Consider the following 17,451-nt stretch of genomic DNA (forward strand, 5'->3'; position numbering starts at 1 on the left):
TTGATTTAATTTTTCCTTTACTTTAATAAAATATTATTTTACATAAATGTAAATTGGATTTAATTTTGCCGTAAAATTAAGGCATTTGGCAGACGCTTTTATCCAAAGCGACTTACATTGCTTTATCCTATACATTTTACATAGGTATTTGCAATCCCCTGGGATCGAACCCACAACCTTTCGTTGTTAACGCAATATATAAATAACAATTTGTTAAAAATCATTTGGGGTCAAAAAGAACCATAACCCTTACTGTCTTTTTAACCACTTGCCGAGTTTTTGTATGGATGGATGCACCTTTGTAACATGTACATCACCCAAGAAGGAAAAGTTGCAAAAACAAAGCTGCTCCGAATTGTACTCTATGACATAACCGGAGTTCAGTCCATTGTGCATCTGTTTCCCGTCTTCTCTTCCTCAGTCTGGAGCTCATAAAGTCGCAGCGGTGATGGACAATGTGATCTTAACACCACAGAGGAAAGACAAAGTAAACCCAGGCCCATCAAAGGAACATTCGACAGAATGACAAAATCTCTTTCACCTGCTGTATGAGATGCTGTGCAATGTTCGAGAAAACTGAGCTCACTGCCATGCAAGCTTTTTATTCCTCACCGTGGGACCCCAGAGTTTCACATTACCAGACGTGTGCCACTGTGCAAGGAAACCATGACAATTAACCCATGCCTCTGAGGTCGAGTAAAAGCTCAGCGACACATCTCTCAAACAAAATGGTAGAATACAGCTGGGTACTACTGGGAGGGATGGATGCATGCTCTCATGCTCCGGTAAGTTTTCTTTCACAGTTTATGGAGTGTTTCTGACCTGACAAACACAGATTTGCCCTTAGGCTTTTTGAGACATTAATACCCTTTGGAGAGTTATGTAGGAAAATAGTAGATTAGGTATCAGCACAAATCTAAATGACACAAAAAAATAAATAATTCAAGCTGTATAAGGCAGCTAGTTGAACCTTCTCACTTTCTCCTGCATTTACTCCCCACTGACAAAAGCAAAAACAATCGTAACCCCTCAGTTTCAGTTCTTCTCCAGTTCTCCATAAACTCACTATAGCATATCTGCAGATTTATGGACGAAGGCCAGAGAATTCACTCACTTTCTCCAAATAAAACATATTTTACAATAACATAAGCTGTGTTAATAACATGTAAGTGGCCATCTAAAACAGACCCCTGGGTGGAGAATGATATAAAGAGTTTCTTCATCTTGATTTGTGTCAGACCCCCTCCTCATCACTGCAGGCCTCGTCTCTGTTCCAAGTCATGGGACAGCATTCCAGTTTATACAAAGCGTACAGGCATCTCTTTCATTATTCATGATGGATATCCGCTTTGTGTATGATGTATTTTTGTTTGGTCTGCTTTATTGTCATCTTGAAAGTTCTTTCGCGTTGTTTTGAAAGAAACCTTCAATTAGACGGACTATGGCTGAAAGCCTGGTCTTGTGAAGTTCCTCTTGTTGATTGAGGTTGACCGTTTGCAGATTTGTCATCTATAAATGTTTGGATGTGCTCTTTTCTCAGCACCTTGAGATGTGGCACAAGCTATACATAATTCAATAGCATGTGGTAGTCCACACATGCGTCTCACTTTGTCATTTTATACATAATACATTGAAACATCATACATACTGATCGTGAACAACAAAGTCAATTTTGAAAAAACTGAAAACACAAGGGTAGAACTAAAGAAACGTTTTTCCAAAGTTTAGTTCAACTCATTTTTGTAAATAAACAACTGAAGGAAGTACAGACATTACCTCAAAGAAGTCCAAATTAGCTGCCAACCACTGAGGACAATACCAAGTATGATGCCAACTAGTATGATTTTGTAAATATGGTTCAATTTTTTTATTACAAACATCTCTTGCACGTGTACATGACCCCACTGGTTATGCACATGCACTGTAAAAAGGTTCTCGTAGGTCACCTAAAAATATGCTTCATGGGGTAACATTTTAAATTGACTGCCTCAACTTAAAAGTAATAGCTTACGTACTACACCTACAAAATGAATCCGGGTTAAATTGTGTAAAAAATGTCTCCTTACCATTTTTTAAAACTGGACCAATTTTTTAAGTGTGGGAAAAACATAAAGAACCATGTGAGGTATTTTCTGGACTATAAACTCCATCTGTGATTGTATTCTTTTACTTTTTAAAGTTTCTCTATGCATTACTTTGTGACTTTCATGACTTTTGTGCTTTATTTTTTTCAAAAATGCTTGACACATTTCGGCTATTTAACCACACAAAATTACATACTCATCCCAGATGGAGATTATTTACTAATAGGTCTCAAATCCTATAGAGACCTTTAAGTCTCTTACTTGTTATACAATTTACAACAAAATAAAAGATGATTGCTCTTTATTTTATCTAATTTCAGATCTTCCAATTTCAATCTTCTACTGTGGTCTATTAAGGTAATAGGCCCATATTTGATAGTGGCAGTGTTTTCTGTTTTTCTGACTCAGTATCATATCTACAAAACAAAGCGGCTCAAAAAATATTTCTTTGTTAAGTGATGCAACATGACAACAAACACCCCTCATGTTATATTTACGTTTAGGTTGACTACTATATTAAAAAGTACATTAAACAAGAACCTCTACAACTGGTGCTTTACAGTACAGAAGTGAGAACTTTTTGCAAAATTATATTTACCATCGCTTAATAATTTGGTTAAATAATAAAAATATCAATCATCAGATATCAGTCTTATTTAAGCAAGACCGGATATGATATACCCATTTTATAAAATTTGGATTTTCCTTATAACATTTAAAAATGTCTTGCCATTTATGGCATAAGAAGCATGTTAAACGGGATGATGTGGCAGATCTACAGACCAAGGTATTCTCTACTCATGAAAACAGGCGACGTCATCCACGATGAAGACCTGGTTTGCTCTCCTATTTGTGTGTGTGTGCAGATTAATGGGAAACATTAAACCCACTGAGACTCTATGGTGAATTATCCCTTTGGATTTTTCCCCCAGCTATTACCTTCACCCTCTGGAATGCCTGTTTCAAGTTTTAGAGGCTGTATTTCCAAGCTCTTTGCAGGGAGAAATTTTTTGAAAAGGAGATGTTGATCTGATGGTAATCCTGCCCTTTGATGGCAAGATGTTTTTAAAAATCATGACCTTGCAGAAAATTGGCATGCTGGTTAGCACCACCATGAGAGAAAACTACAATGCTTACAGTGTAGGCACCTTCATTGCTTATAAAAGGAACAGCATTTGATTTCTTTGAATGGGCATTCTGGAAAAAAATATCAGATATGTAGCTTTTGTTGTACTATATTAATTTCATTTATATTGGGTATAACAATTTTTGGGGTAGTTTATAGAAATTTAAGTAGACTCAAGTCTCAAGTTAATTCTTTCCTGACAGGATAGTTCACTCAAAAATGAAAGTTCTTTCATCATTTGCTCACTGTCATGTCAATCCAACATATATGACTTTCTTTCTTCTGCAGAACACTAAATAAGATATTTTGAAGAATGTTGGTAACCAAACAACATTGGCCACTATTGACTTCCACTGTTTGGTGGAATAAATTATTACTGTCTGTTCATTTTTGTCTGTGCCTTTATGCCTTGTATTTTGTCTAAGTATTCTTGTGCTTAGTTGACTACATACATTACATGGACTATGTTGCTTTATGATATTAAATATGGCAAATATAATTGCTATGATATTGTTAGATTTCGCACAGTGGTCTAAAATTTATTGAACAACTCGACAAACACTGTTTTTAATATTACCATGTGTTGCCCAGTCTATGTTCTCTAAAGGCTTTCATGGAAAGCTCTGTGGATTGTTTCCTGAGGATTGTTCTTGGTCAGTCAAAAACATTATAATTAATGATGTTGTTGCTTGCATGGGGAGAAATCAGAAAAGCTTGCATTTCTCGCTAAGCAAGTGTCCAAATTCTCTGTATGTTTGTTACTGTAAATGTGCACTAGATAAAGATTTCAAAGCATGATTTCACAGAAGAGGCATCATTTCAAAGGATATAGCCAGGATGTTTACCACAGATGAATCACATGATGTTTACCAAAGCAGAAATACATTTGGGCAGAGAGGTGAATCTTTAATGCATTTATACGATAAATAATAGGTCCATTACATTGAAAGACAACAAACTAGGAAATATCCACTCTATGGGTGAGTTCTGTGCCTGGGCTTGTGAAAATATGTTAAGCTGTGTATCAAGTGATGAATGATTCAAATATTTAATTTTGAGTAGACTGAAGATTTCTTTTTAGGTCCAGTGAACACTGCAGAACAGCAGGACTTCCTATTGAACAACAACACAAAGGTCAAAAGGTGCTCCTCATTAATCATCCAGAAGGTACAATTTATGAGCCTGTACCTTGATGAATGTGGGTAGGGAGAGTCTTTTCATATTTCGAGGATTTTTAGTGGAAAATGGGTTTCTAACATGTCAACATAATAAATGATGTGCATACAGCAAAGCTGTTTCTGGCGTTTGATGCATGCGTTGTTGTGGAGTAACTAACATTTTTTCAGTGGGTGCAACAGTAACTCAATTGGTTTCAAAACAGTGTAGCTTATTTAGTGCTGAGCTATACATTTTTGTACTATTATCCCATTGTATTACGTCTGCAGCTTTACAGCCATGTGATAAAAAAGCATAAATGAAACATGTTCCTAAAACGTATTGTTCTAAATACATCTCATTACCATGTTTTATTTCACTTCATAACCTGGTCCTCCCTATCGTTATCTCTGTTTGACATATAAAATTGCTGATTTCTTGCGGAGTTATTTTCCTTATGTATACTTGATGTCAAATGATGTTATTTCTTGCAAAATTCAAACTAACAGCTGAAATTGAAGCATTATTGCAAGCTTATCATTACGAATCGGGGTAAGGTAAGGAGACATTTTATGAACACTGACTTTTTATACTTGCTCATTTATTAATTGCACTGATTGGATTTCGAACACTTCTGGGCATAAAACGACTTGTAGCGAACACTGATGTTCTATTCACTTTTATAAACTTGTGTGATTCCCAGTTTTTTAGATAACAAGAGTAAAGTTCAATGTTTAATATTGTTGCCCTCATTGAGATCCTCATACTAAAAGTTAGGTTGACCGTATTATAACTGCTTCTAAAGGTCCAGTGTATAAAATGTAGAGGAATCCAGCGGTGAGGTTGCGAATTGCTAAGATGTTGTCAGTTTTTGCTGCTTTGCTGAATTAGACAACGTATTTATGACACGTCCTCTGTAGAGCACCCTCTGTCCGTTTAGGGCTACTGTAGAAACAACATGACGAATTACATACATGGGGACCTTAAACATAACCCATCATTATGTAAGGTCTTTATACGCCTCTGAAGACATAGTTATGTACAGGTGCTGGTCATATAATAAGAATATCATCAAAAAGTTGATTTATTTTACTAATTCCATTCAAAAAGAGAAACTTGTATAATGTATACATTTATTCCACACAGACTGTTATATTTCAAGTGTTTGTTTCTTTTAATTTTGATGATTATAACTGACAACTAATGAAAACCCCAAATTCAGTATCTCAGAAAATTTGAAAATTACTTAAGACTAATACAAAGAAAGGATTTTAAGAAATCTTGCCCAACTTAAAAGTATGAACATGAAAATTATGAGCATCTACAGCCCTCAATACTTAGTTGGGGCTCCTTTTGCCTGAATTACTGCAGCAATGCGGCGTGGCATGGAGTCGATCAGTCTGTGGCACTGTTTAGGTGTTATGAGAGCCCAGGTTGCTCTGATAGTGGTCTTCAGCTCTTCTTCATTGTTGGGTCTGGCATATCGCATCTTCCTCTTCACAATACCCCATAGATTTTCTATGGGGTTAAGGTAAGGCGTGTTTGCTGGCCAATTAAGAAAAGGGATACCATGGTCTTTAAACCAGGTACTCGTAGCTATGGCACTGTGTGCAGGTGCCAAGTCCTGTTGGAAAATGAAATCTGCATCTCCATAAAGTTGGTCAGCAGCAGGAAGCATGATGTGCTCTAAAACTTCCTGGTATACGGCTGTGTTGACCTTGGACCTCAGAAAACACAGTGGACCAACACCAGCAGATGAGATGGCACCTCAAACCATCACTGACTGTGGGAACTTTACATCGGACCTCAAGCAACGTGGATTCTGTGCCTCTCCTCTCTTCCTCCAGACTCTGGGACCCTGATTTCCAAAGGAAATGCAAAATTTACTTTCATCTGAGACGATAACTTTGGACCACTCAGCAGCCTTTTGTCTTTAGCCCAGGCGAGACGCATCTGACGATGTCTGTTGTTCAAGAGTGACTTGACACAAGGAATGCGACAGCTGAAACCCATGTCTTGCATACGTCTGTGCGTAGTGGTTCTTGAAGCACTGACTCCAGCTGGAGTCCACTCATTTTTGAATGGATTTTGTTTCACAATCCTCTCCAGGGTGCGGTTATCCCTATTGCTTGTACACTTTTTTTCTACCATATCTTTTCCTTCCCTTCGCCTCTCTATTAATGTGCTTGGACACAGAGCTCTGTGAACAGCCAGCCTGTTTTGCAATGACCTTTTGTGTCTTGCCCTCCTTGTGCAAGGTGTCAATAATCGTCTTTTGCACAACTGTCAAGTCAGCAGTCTCCCCATGATTGTGTAGCCTACAGAACTAGACTGAGAGACCATTTAAGGGCCTATGAAGGTGTTTTGAGTTAATTAGCTGATTAGAGCGTGGCACCAGTTTGGACTTTCAACTAAGCATCTTCAAAGTAGTTTTTTCTGGATGAACGAAACACTTAAGCTAATGGAACCCTAAAAATACTGGCCTTGAAATAGCTTTTGCGGGCATCCTTGGTTAAGATTTTCATTAGGTCTGCTTTCTTGGGATTGAACATAAATGACCTGACTAGCACAACATCACTTTGACAAACAAGAAGAAAGGCCACCGCCGGAAAGCAGTTAGTTTCACCATGCCCTACACTGTAATTAATCCTGCTTAAATCATTCATCTTTTCTCGTTCTCTCTCTCTCTATTCCTTTCAAGCATGCATACTTCCCTTGTTGCATTTTCCAAACATAAAGGCTTGAACATACAGTTCTCTTACAGAGCTTAGAAAAACTTTATTAATAGCATTAATTTTTCATTAATCTCAAAGACTTTACAACTGATTACTATAAAAATGGGGCAATTAGTGCTTTGACTATTATATTTCCTGACATTTCACATGCTGTGGGCAAAGCCAGTAATTAACAAAGGGGAACTGGATAGGAGTCCTGTTGGCAATGCTTGCTTGCTTGCTCTCTTCTCATCAGATGACTGTGGCATTATTCCAGCCATCTATTTACAGTTATATATATCATAAGTTTTTAAAACAATGAGGATTGAGTGTTGTGTGTTTATCAAGCACATATTAGTACATCCATTCTTCAAATATATGCAAGATAAATAAGATAAATATGCTTGTCCTCAGTCGCAGATGTCTGGCTCCAATCCCTGAATCTATCTCATTTTAAATTATAATATTTAATAATTATGAACAGCTTATGAATCTTTATTGAATAACACACATTTTAATCTGACAACTGTTACAAATGTTCTGCCTGATGGAAATGTGTCATTCATTAAAGACTCACCAGATACAATATATGACAGGGTGCAGATTTCTTTCATTCTGTGTTTTTTAAATAATTATTGTTTACCCATTATAATAAAAAATCTGTAAGAAATTAATCTTTTAAAAAATTACATATAGTCTTACATACAAATATAATTTCTCAGTTTTAATGGTGTATTTGAAATATACAGTTTTTCACACATTAACTATATATTTTTTTCAAACTATTAAAAAGTCCTCATCATCATATCAGTCACACCCCTTTATAAGTTATTTAATAAAGATCCAACTCTTCCAGACAGGTGCAGTTCATCAGCCCCTGTCACTTGTCTGCATGTGAAAGCTGGGCTCTTCACACAGGTCTCAATCCCTCTAGACTCATTAATTCCTCTGTCCATGTGCTCCCACAAGTCTCATATGCTCGTTCCAAATCATATTTTATTTAATTCTCATTTTTGACATCTTGAAACTTAGCTCAGTGGAATGAGGCGTGGAGAACTCAGCTGTTCAGAGTGTGCAAGAATGTCATCCCCTCTTCTCTCACTATCCCCCCTCTATCCCTCTCTCTTTCGCTGACCAAAAATGGCCTACTTTTCCTTCTTATTCTCTTATGCCCCCTCCGTGTCAACTCCCAAGGTTGGATGATTGCTATTCCACTCTTTCCATCCCTCTTCTCCAGATGATTTGAGTAATTTCAGCTGGAGCACGTTTTACAGCACAATCAATCAAACACGACATCTCAGGGTGTCACCTGGAAAACATTCAAACTGGGCACATAGACAGAAACATGTATGCCATCACTCATTCACAGGACAGTATCTGATCTGATCACCTAAACTCTGGAATAGCCTTATCGATCCCAATTTAAATCTGGATTAAAGACACATTTTTTCAGCCAAGCATTCACTTATTGCACAATATGCCCATCACTAAATAGAGATTATGCCAGATCCATCTGAAGATCCCGTGCAATTCTCCTGCAGAGCCATTCCAGCTCCATCTCAGGCAATTTCATTACCACCCAATAGCAAAGTGACCATCTGACCATCCCATCTCAATCTTAGGCAATTTCATCCCCAACCAAGAACAAAGACGGCCTTATAAATATATTTATATGCAATGGGTTAGTTTATCTATTAGCAGGATGATAGCTTCTTTGTTTGACAACTATATATTCTAATGAAAACAGACCAAACCTTTTTCTTTTTTTTTGTGCGATGTTCGATAGGGTGGAGCCACTGGGTCACAGCTGGAGGTTGCCTGGCTTTGTGTGGCAGGTTCCAGGCCGGTTTGTGGGGCTGAAGACCGCTGGTCCTGCCTCTGACAGGTCTGAAATGAAAACATAAATGAAGCAAAAATTAAAGCTGCATGCTTGATTTAAGCAGCCTGAAATGCAAGATTAGCAGATTTTAAACCTTTATCATTCTCAGATACACTGACCATGTTTTCTTCACCTAAACGAAGAAAACTGTATAAAACATTTACATATAAACATTATTCTATAATTGTGTCCTAAAAATGGTCAGTAATTTATATCTATATTCGTTTTAATATTAACACATTAATGTAACTTAAGGTTTTTCAAGACTGAAGTCAGATTTATTTTGTTTAAATTTAAATGCATTTTACAACCAAAGTAATGTAAAGCAACAACAATACTTTCAATGTAAATTCATAATAGAGAAACACTGTAATAAAATAAATATTTACAAAACAGAAATATCCAATAAAAAATACAAACCTCAGCTGCAATTCGATTAACTAGACCATCGCTGTTGACCACATTGGCGGCATACGAATGTTTGTAAAGCCTGTCATAGAATGATTTCTGCGCACGGATCTGCACTCATTTCTACGTTTGATTGATAAATGAGGCCCACTGAGTGCTGTGACACGTCAGAGGAGACCTGGCCCTCCCGGCTGAGACTGGTTTCTCCCTAGTTTTTTTTATCTCCTTTTTTTTATCATTGGAGTTTGGGTTCCTAGCCACAGGGCATTGGTGGCTGGTTTACTTACAGGGAGACTGCATTTATTATATATTATTAGTTATTATTTACTGGAATGATCTTGCTTGTTCTATAAACATCAAAGTTTTTTTGTTTTTCTACTGTAAAGCTGCTTTGGAACAATCCCCATTGTGAAAAGCGTTATATAAATACAATTGAATTGATAATGCAGATGAGTGTCCAAGTATATATCAATAGCCTATATGGTGTGCTGCATCCTCCAAAACCTATTGCAAAACTTCTATTGATCTATCCAAAATTCAAATTGAATGGGTGCAAAACATCAGAGATGACGTGCTAGTAAACAACCCTGTCGGTTAAAGAAACTTATTTTTAGGAAATTCACCCGTGTCTTTAAGACCAGTGACTGGAGGACAGCTCTGTTACATTAGATGACATCAGCACTACATTACTGCATGTCTCTCAAAGTAGAAAACTATTTGTTGTCTTTTCCACCATGAGTGACCTCATTTTAACAGAGGTTTTACTGAGCTAGGTTTATGCCATCAGCTAGTCAATGCCTGCCAAGACAAACGCCCTTCCTCCATAATGTAACTCACAAATGGCTTTGGTTTACCACAGAGTGAAGTACTGTTACAGTACAACTGAACCGTAAAACAACAGATTTTACATAATTAAAATTGTGTTTTTCATATTGAATGTTTTTGAAATTTGATCCTCCCTGTAATCATTAAGTCTTTCAATCTGAATGCCAATATAAACTTTCTGACAAAACACCTACCTCTATATTACAACTTGATTTACCTTTATTGGCATAGATCAGCGTTCCCTAATCAAAATCAATAGATCTGACACATTTACCTTGGTTTCAAACAAACGTATGATAAAATGTGTACATGTGCAAATGCTACCAATATTAATATAAACAAGGCAGTGACACCATCATGCTGGCAGAGGGATTCATGTTATTCATGAAATTATTCTTGGGGATTTTTCAGAACATAAAGCGAAAACATGTACAACATACTGTAAAGAAAAATATCTGACACTATTTTTAAATGAGTCTCCTGTTTTATGTGCTTTGCACAAGTTTGACATAAAGAGTCAGACACCCTTTATCGTAACAAGGCTCACAGAAAAAGCAAAACATTTTGTCACACCTGAGCACTTTATCACTCGTCAGACCACACGCTGCGTCAGGATAAATAAATGGCAGGATGAGAGGATGATGTATTGTGTTTAAACCACTACTATGACCTCTCCTACACGCTTACATGTTTCCATGTTGGACCACACATGATAGGGATGCATTATAAATCATCAGCAATATCCGTATCGGCTGATACCTATAACATTAAAAATGACCATTTATTGGCCGATACCGATTGGTGATGATTTATCATGCATCCCTATATAATAAAATTTAGGCCGATATATTATAGCCGATAAATCATCAGCTAAACACTGTTAAAATTTAAAATTAAATTTAAAATTTTGTACATAACAGTTAAAATTTTGTACATTACTGTCTTTCTGTCATGATTATTAACTTACTGTTATTAGCAACACATTCTTGATGTAGATACAGCATGTTGATACAATATTTATGAATGTGTAAATTATAGGAACAAAAGCATATTGCTTACCTTCTTGAGACCTGTTAGACAAGTGGCTATTTAGAACATTTTTGAGGGTTGCTCTGGAAAAGGTTAGAGAATCTTCAACTAGTGGTACAAAACATAAATAATGATTACCTTGTTTTCTGCTGTCAGTGTTTTCAAATAAAGGCTGTTGTCCACTTTTGACTTCTGTTTCGGTCTTAGGGATTTTTATATTAATATTTAGATAATGTATTTCGGCCAATATATCGTCTATCGCCTTCCACTGTTAAAGAATTATCGGTCATCATTATCGGCCAAAAACTACATATCGGCGCATCCCTTAAACATGCACACAAGACTCACATCCAAACACTTTGACGATGCAGGTAGGCTATAAATTACACATTCAGTTGCACAAAGGTACATGTTAATATGTGAAAATGCATTGTGGTTCAAACCAAGCTGTTTGTTAATTCTAAAAACACGATTCACTGATGGTTTTATCAACAACAACAAAAAAAGAAAATCATTTCTGTTAAGTGTGGATATACCAGCAAGAAGCTCCTCTTCTCACAACTTTTAGGTTGCACAAAATGCTATACCGGGGTTGTAAATAATGTTTATTTGAAAAAGTGTGCGTGCATGGACACAAAGATACAAGACTGAAGTCCTGCTCTCAGATGTATCACCCCATTATTGCTGACCTGACTTTAATGAAAAAAAACATTTTATCAACTGTCTTATTACTCTCTGTCTCCCTCTTAATCCTGTGTTTTACTTAGCAGTGAAAATCCAATCTTAACACCACATAAATTGGATGGCTGCATCATATTTTTATGGACTGTTTCCTTTCCCATGATTTCATGCGCTGTTTTAGGTTGGCTCTTCTCTTTTCTATCATAGGTCAGTTATGAGACTACACTGGGGAACACAGGTCACAAGAACCAAAGGTTGCACAGCAAGCAGTCAGCAGTCTTTAAGATGCTAAAGGCAATGCATAAAAAGAAAAAAACATAAAGTATCATAATTAAGATGTATTATTAAAACAATAGATAAAGCGCTGTAATAAAGAACATTTTGTCAACACAGCAAATTTAGGGAAATCTTGGATTAAACGGTTACAACAGAAATTATAGGCCATTAAATTTAGATATTCCACGATATGCATATTGTTTCTGTAGCTCAACTAGTAGAGCACAGTGCTTTTAAGGAAAACATCCTGAAAAAACGCACACCTTGAAAGCACTGCAAGTCGATGTAACTGCCAAATATAAGTCTTATATAAATTCTCTGTGGTCTAAAACCAAATACTCAATTTGTCTAATCAAATCATCTTACAAAAGCAATTCCAAAATGCAACATTACTTAATATTTTGTAAAGTATCCACCCATTTTAACAGCATACGGATTTACAGCATGGCCCCTCTACACTCCTTAAATAACTGTGCTCTACAGACATTTTTTTATTGTAGAGTGTAACGAGCAAGGTGCGAATTGAGAGGCGTGAGGGAACGACGCAAGGCCGGTGAAGCAAGTGATAATGAGTGTCAGCTGTGCGTTGCACCGGTCTCGCATCTCTCACGGAGGAGATCGGAAGCATAAAAGGAAGAGCAACAGAGTGTATGACGAGAGAGGACCAGGCCTGGATTTTATGATATGATTTATTATGTTTGTGTGGCCGGCAGTCGACCGTGAGGGAGCTGTTGGCCCTTTACTTTTGTTTGGTTCTTTGTTTGTTTGTTTGTTTTATTAAAAGTGTGGGTTTAACGTTCGCCAGTTCCCGCCTCCTTCTTCCTTACTTGGAACTTTTCTACATAGAGAATAAGTGAATTCACAATTTGCAAAAAGAAGAGCATTGCCATTTATTCTGGTAACTGGTAGCCTACTGTAACTATATATTTTAAAACCAATGAAACACCCTAACATTTCTTTTTGATCAAAACTTTTATTATTTAAGCAAACGCTATTTTTGAACAGCTTGTTTCGTTTATTCTTTTTTCCTTTTTGTTGGCATTTCAAGAGTGATGTTGCAAAAGCATATGTTGCTTAAGCTGATCGATTTGTCACCATGGCCAACATAACAATTGAATATAATGCAGCTGCATCCTCTGAACCCTGAGGATTCAAGCCAACCTGAATATAACCAGCGTATACATAAGCCATCTGGGCCAGCAAAATCAACTTCACATCCGGACTTCACAATCCAGCCAGAGTTCTTTGACCTCAAAACTGCTGCATTAGATGTGAAAAAACAGTGAAGACGTTTCACAAATGGTATGTGGAGGAGATAAATAAAAAGGCCACTGTGTCATTTTTCTAATCATGTTTGCATGCTTTAAAGAACAATACAGTAGATTTATCTGAGGGTGTAGGTGGGGCAACAATAATGTCTGTAAGCTGCAGAGGTAATGGCAAACTTTGTACATATTGTAACAAGTTTTACATATTAAAAAACAACATTATAAACTGTCTATTGCGTTCCAAAGTTACAATTATTTAAGGTTACACATTATTTTCATAAATACATGACTACATTTACGTTTGATCAATTCATTTGGCATAAATGTAAAGCGACAAATACATAGTAGATGCTTGCTCATAGAGGTAACTAACTCAAGGTTTTGAGTGAATGCCAGCAGAAAGCAACCCACAGAGCACTGCACCGCCTGGTCAGGGTTGCACTTAAACACCTTGTATTTGGGGCACACCCACCCACCAGGCATAAAAATGCTTGCGAAACAAATGTGTTTGCAGTGATCCATACTGACCTAATACTCCTAGCAGCACATTTAAAACCCCTAACTCAAACATAAGCCCATGCAAAATCAGCCATGCTAAACTGACAAGTGTTTCGGAGGGTCGTTTTGACCCAAGCGAGCAGTAGGCGCTAAGTCGGGTCACAACTGCATGACTCGCACACAAACCCACATGCAGGTATGTGCTCCAAAACTCACATATGCAATGAAACACTGGCCTGGTATCTGCACAGCTGCATATACACACACACAATAACAAAACATGACTCACAATTGAAGGACCACTTCAATGCATATTTTTGCTAGCCTCTACATCCCAAGGGGACTTGCAACTGGCACTCAAATTACAGCTGTTTGACGAACAAAAACACACACGGACACACTATCTGACCAACACACACTCTGAGGTCTGCAGCTGCGCAGCAAGAGACGGATGATCTAACAGCAAACTGGCGGATTCAAGGGGAATTCCATAAACATACTGGATGTACAGGACTCACCGCTCACAAACAGCCTGCCAACATCAAAAGAATACAGTTTATGACTAACCAGTGCACACAAAACAGCTTTAGTAATTAGACACATTAATGTTCAAACTAAATAGCCAGAACAGAGATCTTGTAAACCAACATGAAAACACTAAAAGTTGAAATAAACCATAAACTTGGACTTTGCTTTGAATTACCCTGCAGGGCCTGCACGTCCTCCACCCAAATTCTGAGCACTTCAAAATACCACTACAGTCACTGCACAACCATATTCAGAAAAATCACAACAAGAGCAATATTTTATTGTGCACTTACAAACATTTGGTTCACGTTAGTCACATCACATTTACCTGTCAAAATGTGTTCAGAAGTATACGTATACTCTAATTCTGACTGATTATGTTTCGAGGGAAGCATGTTTTGCGTGTGATATATGGACCAGCCAAGGGCTCTTGTTTAAATTACAAGCTGCCTTTGTCCGCCTATGGCGTTCTGTCTGAAAATTGTTCTCTCCCTCTTTCTCCCACAGTTTTCAGCCACAATCAGTGATTTGGACCGACACATGTTTTGATGGATGTGTTCTGTGCAATCTCATAGACGGACTGTTTGAGCTGACTTGTAATATATCTGGATAGGCTCCAGATTAGTGGTGTGATTACAGGCTACAGAGCAGCCAATGGAGACCAGACAATGTCCATATACTATATACTCGGCCTCTCTACACACTTGGCGTACCGAGACATTTCATCCAACATTCTGCTCTAAGAATGTCCAGACATTATCCAAATAAGGAGGGAGGCAGGCCGGGATGCCTTTATTTTAGCCTTACATGTGGTCCAATTACAGTGTTTCCTAGAAAATTGTATTGTTTGTTTGTTCCGTATTTTTTTACACAAAAAAAGCCAGCAAGAATTTGTTTTACATAAATTTGGTTGTAAAGCAGTATTCGTTATCTGAATCAAAAACGTCTTCAAGGTATATGTGGCAGCAAGGTAGAAAGTAAACTGAAGGAGCTGGTTGTTAATCATGAATCGGAATCAGGTGTTTTGGGACAGTCGCACTTGACAGCCACGGCACGCTTGCTCTCAACACTTTTTTCTGCATCCTGTCGCTCTCAATTTTCTTGTTCCCTAGTCGTGACTATATGCAATTACAGCCTGTGACAGTAAACCACATCCTCAGCTGTGAAGGGAATGCGTTCGATCTGTCAACTGCAACTCTTTTAAATTAGTTTGATGACAACACCTGCATCTCTTTCCAGAAAAGGCACTTAAATGAACCGAAGTTTTCACACAGCATTCATATTACTTCTCCTTCAGAGAATACCTCGCCTGGACTAAAAAAGGTACAAACCTTGACGGTCAGGAAACATCGAGGGAAAAACAGGAGAAAAGAAGACAATAAAGAGGATGAACTGGCAAGCTTAAAGTTTGCAGGAGTTTGCAAGAGAGCGAGAAAACAATTACTTGTCAAGAATGTACACTTTACCCACCAACCTCCAACATGGTCCTGTTTTACGCAATGTCCAAACATGTCTCATGCATGATGTGAAGACAAAACACGGTCTTCCATCAAACTTGCATTCTCCTAAACAAGCCAAAAGCCTTAAACTGAAAGTTAGCCCTCTTTTGTATGATGCCATGTTGGCTTGTCTGCTCAGCATCATGTGGTATTGGTTTAGAACATGTGCAGAAAAGTGATAGAGAAATTGTGTGAGAGAGAGAGAGACTGAGAGAGAGAAAGGGAAAACCATTTGAAAAGAACATGAAACTTGGCAATGACATTAAAACAAAGAAAAACAGACCATGTTAAAGACCATAGCTAGTCAGTTACAGCATAAGAAACAGCAGACTCAAGAGAACCCCTAACATGAGAGCAATATAATGTCACCTATGAACACTGGGATCTAACTTTATAAAATAAAGTAAATATAACAGCAAATGTCATTTAAGTACATTACACACAAATACTTGCACACTTTTAATCTAAATGTGGAATGAGAGAATCTCTAAGATCTATCACTTTCCTTACATAAGAATTATGTTCTGTCTTCCCGGATTGACAGTCATTGCAAATCACTGCATTTCTTGTTAGGGTTGTCACGGTACCATAAACATGTTCTTATGATACTATACCAGCTAAGGTATCGCCATACCAAATAGTATAACGATCCTGTGCCATGTTCATAATTCAGATCTTTACAAAAAACACAGATTTAGATGAACCATTTTGTATTTACTATAGTAAACTGTATTATACTTTGCACTAGAATAGTTTGTTGAATCAACTGTAGTCATTGGATAAATTGTAGCAAATACTGTAATATACCTAAATGTTTACTATGGTAAGACTCAAAAACGCTAGTGTTTAGTTTTTTTAAATACACTAGATCATTTTTCACGTGGGAACTAATTCAAATGTGGGACAAATTTCATTGATACAGCAGTCTTTATAAAGGGAAATATTAGCCTTACTTTAAATGCAGAACTAAGACGGCCAGTAGGTGGCGTTAATTTTCCACTGAGTTGGTGAATCATTTAACGCTAGTTTGAATCATTGTCTTTTCCGAGTCATTTAAAACACACATTCATTTAGGAGATAAACACCGCAGAAAGGCAGACGTAAGTGTTCAAAGGAATATTAATGAGCATACGCAACCTTAACTGCGGTACTACGATTCTACCGTTTCAAAAATAGAGAGGCATCGCGGGTATTTTGAAGCTTTAGCATCGCGATGTTATCGTAGCACCGGTACACCGTGCAACCCTATTCCCTGTAGTCTCTCAGGCTCTTTGTTAAAACCGTCTGTTGCTAATCAGGCTTGTCTGATGTTGGACTGCACTCTTAGCCATGTGATGTAAATGCTTTGGTTTTTTATCTACGCAGAATGGGCGGAGGCTGACACTGACAAGTGAAAAGACTTACAATTCACTATTTTTTTAAATATATTAAATTGCAATTTTGCATTGCAGAAAGTGACCAGAGGTCAAAAAGAACCAAAA

The sequence above is a fragment of the Triplophysa dalaica genome, chromosome 4 (assembly GCF_015846415.1).
Source record: "Triplophysa dalaica isolate WHDGS20190420 chromosome 4, ASM1584641v1, whole genome shotgun sequence".
Lineage (NCBI taxonomy): Eukaryota > Metazoa > Chordata > Actinopteri > Cypriniformes > Nemacheilidae > Triplophysa > Triplophysa dalaica.